Source organism: Oncorhynchus masou, chromosome 9 (assembly GCF_036934945.1).
Source record: "Oncorhynchus masou masou isolate Uvic2021 chromosome 9, UVic_Omas_1.1, whole genome shotgun sequence".
In the NCBI taxonomy this organism is placed as follows: domain Eukaryota; kingdom Metazoa; phylum Chordata; class Actinopteri; order Salmoniformes; family Salmonidae; genus Oncorhynchus; species Oncorhynchus masou.
In genome coordinates this window covers 7,673,465-7,677,649 of record NC_088220.1, presented here as the reverse complement: position 1 = coordinate 7,677,649, position 4,185 = coordinate 7,673,465, and positions in this window count along the sequence as shown.

The window sequence follows — 4,185 nt, the reverse complement described above, 5'->3', positions numbered from 1 at the left end:
CTCCTCCATCTCTCTCCTCATCCCTCTCCTCATCCCTCTCCTCATCCATCTCCTCCATCCCTCTCCTCATCACTAGTACAATATCCCTCTCTACACTCATCCCTCTCTCATCCCTCTGCTCAACCCTCTCCTCATCCCTACTCATCCCTCTCCTCCATCCCTCTCCTCATCCCTCTCCTCATCCATCTCCTCATCCTTCTCCTCATCCCTCTCCTACATCCCTCTCCTCATCCCTCACTCACCTCATCCCTCTCCTCATCCCTCTCCAATCCCTCTCCTCCAACACTCCTCATCCCTCCCCTCCACCTAGTCCTCATCCCTCTCCTCCAACCCTCTCATCCCTCTCCTCATCCCTCACATCCCTCACCTCATCCATCTCCTCATCCCTCTCCTCATCCCTCTCCTCCAACCCTCTAACCATCCACTGTTCCATCCACTCCTCATCCCTCTCCTCCAACCCTCTCCTCATCCCTCTCCTATCCATCTCCTCCATCCCTTCCTCAGCCCTCTCCTCATCCCTCTCCTCCAACCCTCTCCTCATCCCTCTCCTCATCCCTCTCCTCATCCATCTCTCATCCCTCTCCTCATCCCTCTCCTCCAACCCTCTAACCATTCCTCTCCTCCATCTCTCTCCTCATCCCTCTCCTCATCCATCTCCTCCATCCCTCTCCTCAGCCCTCTCCTCATCCCTCTCCTCCAACCCTCTCCTCATCCCTCTCCTCATCCCTCTCCTCATCCATCTCCTCATCCCTCTGCTCCATCCCTCTCCTCATCTCTCAACCCTCTCCTCATCTCTCTCCTCCAATCCTCTTACTCCATCCCTCTCCTCCATCCCTCTGCTCCAACCCTACTCATCCCTCTCCTCATCCCTCTCCTCCATCCCTCACCTCATCCGTCTCCCCATCCCTCTCCTCATCCCTCTCCTCATCTCTCTCCTCCAATCCTCTCCTCCATTCCTCTCCTCCATCCCTCTGCTCCAACCCTCTCCTCATCCCTCTCCTCATCCCTCTCCTCCATCCCTCACCTCATCCGTCTCCCCCATCCCTCTCCTCATCCCTCTCCTCATCCATCTCCTCCATTCCTCTCCTCCATCCCTCTTCTCATCCCTCTCCTCCAACCCTCTCCTCATCCATCTCCTCATCCCTCTCCTCCATCCCTCACCTCATCCGTCTCCCCCATCCCTCTCCTCATCCCTCTCCTCATCCATCTCCTCCATCCCTCTCCTCCATCCCTCTTCTCATCCCTCTCCTCCAACCCTCTCCTCATCCCTCTCCTCCATCCCTCTCCTCATCCCTCTCCTCATCCATCTCCTCATCCCTCTCCTCATCCATTTCCTTATCCCTCTCCTAAATCCCTCTTCTCATCCCTCTCCTCATCCCTCTCCTGATCCCTCTCCTCCAACCCTCTCCTCATCCCTCTCCTCATCCCTCTCCTCATCCCTCTCCACATCCCTCTCCTCCATCCCTCTCCTCCATGATGTTGTTTCACAAACCTGTAAGGTGCTTCATGGTGATAATGTTAAAGTATAAATATACTATGGACCTCATTAAGGGGGAATCCTGTGTGAGAATAGAGAGAATCCCCTGTGAGAATAGAGGGAATCCCCTGTGAGAGTAGAGGGAATCCCCTGTGAGAATAGAGGGAATCCCCTGTGAGAATAGAGGGAATCCCCTGTGAGAATAGAGGGAATCCCCTGTGAGAATAGATGGAATCCCCTGTGAGAATAGAGGAATCCCCAGTGAGAATAGAGGGAATCCCTGTGAGAATAGAGGGAATCCCCTGTGAGAATAGAGGGAATTCCTGTGAGAATAGAGGGAATCCCTGTGAGAATAGAGGGAATCCCCTGTGAGAATAGAGGGAATTCCCTGTGAGAATAGAGGGAATCCCCTGTGAGAATAGAGGGAATCCCCTGTGAGAATAGAGGGAATCCCCTGTGAGAATAGAGGGAATCCCCAGTGAGAATAGAGGGAATCCCCTGTGAGACCCTGTGACCTGAAGCAACTTTAGTGTTAGTTTCCTTACATTTATAACTGTCTCTTTAGTGTTAGTTTCCTTCCATTTATAACTTTAGTGTTAGTTTCTTCACATTTATAACTTCAGTGTTAGTTTCCTCACATTTATAACGTTAGTGTTAGTTTCCTCACATTTATAACTTTAGTGTTAGTTTCCTTACATTTATAACTTTAGTGTTAGTTTCCTCACATTTATAACTTTAGTGTTAGTTTCCTTCCATTTATAACTGTCTCTCTAGTGTTCGTTTCCTTACATTTATAACTGTCTCTCTAGTGTTAGTTTCCTTCCATTTATAACTATCTCTCTAATGTTAGTTTCCAAACATTTATAACTGTCTCTCTAGTGTTCGTTTCCTTACATTTATAACTGTCTCTCTATTGTTAGTTTCCTTTCATTTATAACTGTCTCTCTAATGTTAGTTTCCAAACATTTATAACTGTCTCTCTAGTGTTAGTTTCCTTCCATTTATAACTGTCTCTCTAATGTTAGTTTCCAAACATTTATAACTGTCTCTCTAGTGTTCGTTTCCTTCCATTTATAACTGTCTCTCTAGTGTTAGTTTCCTTACATTTATAACTTTAGTGTTAGTTTCCTTCCATTTATAACTTCAGTGTTAGTTTCCTTCCATTTATAACTGTCTCTCTAGTGTTCGTTTCCTTACATTTATAACTGTCTCTCTAGTGTTAGTTTCCTTCCATTTATAACTGTCTCTCTAGTGTTCGTTTCCTTACATTTATAACTGTCTCTCTAGTGTTCGTTTCCTTACATTTATAACTGTCTCTCTAATGTTAGTTTCCTTCCATTTATAACTGTCTCTCTAGTGTTCGTTTCAGTACATTTATAACTGTCTCTCTAGTGTTCAAGTTTCCTTACATTTATAACTGTCTCTCTAATGTTAGTTTCCTACATTTATAACTGTCTCTCTAGTGTTCGTTTCCTTACATTTATAACTGTCTCTAATGTTAGTTTCCTTCCATTTATAACTGTCTCTCTAATGTTAGTTTCCTTCCATTTATAACTGTCTCTCTAGTGTTAGTTTCCTTCCATTTTGTATCATTCCATTCCATTGTTAGTTGACCTTTCTTTCCTCTGTCACGTTGCTGTGGTTGTTCCTGAGGATCTCTAGCTATAGTGGGTCATATCAGGCTAACGCATTACAAGTTGGGCAATAATGTGGGACATGTGGCCTATTTGAATCATTATGTACACAAGACCATATGTAGCCGTTTAAACCTGGAGCCTTGTGCACGGTTCCCGATGACTGGACCTCAGTCATCAGTTCCATGGTTAGTGAGGGTCATTGGGGTCGTTTTATGGAATACACTAACAACCCCCTTTTACGTGTAAAAGCTCTCCATTTTCTGTTTTTGGGGATTTCATAAATACTTTCCTAACCCAAAATAATATACAAGATCAGAGTATTTTTAAATCAACCAATTAGTGCTGAAAAGGAGATTAATATTTGTGTATTTAGGCCAACATGGCTTTGTTTCATTGGTCCCTGATATTGTCAACTAGTTCTCTCCATGTATTCTAGTGTCTGTCGAGAAAACTGGTATCGAAAGTGATGGCTTTAGATAAATGTACTGAAGACTCCTATTAAATTAAAACTCTATTACAAAATCTTGTTGGCCAGTAAAGCAGGAGGGTTTTCAGCGGTTGAATTACATTTATTCAGTACGCAAGGGAACCACGCCTGCAAAGCCCGTTACGTACCTGCAGAAGGTGTGAATACCAACCACTGAGAAGTGCGTAGGAAAGGTGTACATTTCCTAAGTCTGAATCGGGCCAATAGGAAAGGCGTACATTTCGTAAGTCTGAATCGGACCAATAGGAAAGGCGTACATTTCGTAAGTCTGAATCGGACCAATAGGAAAGGCGTACATTTCCTAAGTTTGAATCGGACCAATAGGAAAGGCGTACATTTCCTAAGTTTGAATCGGGCCCATAGACAGAATCTCCTCATTCCTCTCCTCCATCCCTCTCCTCATCCCTCTCCTCATCCATCTCCTCATCCATCTCCTCATCCCTCTCCTCCAACCCTCTCCTCATCCCTCTCCTCCATCCCTCTCCTCATTCCTCTCCTCATCCATCTCCTCATCCCTCTCCTCATCCCTCTCCTCATCCCTCTCCTCCAACCCTCTCCGCATCCCTCTCCTCCAACCCTCTCCT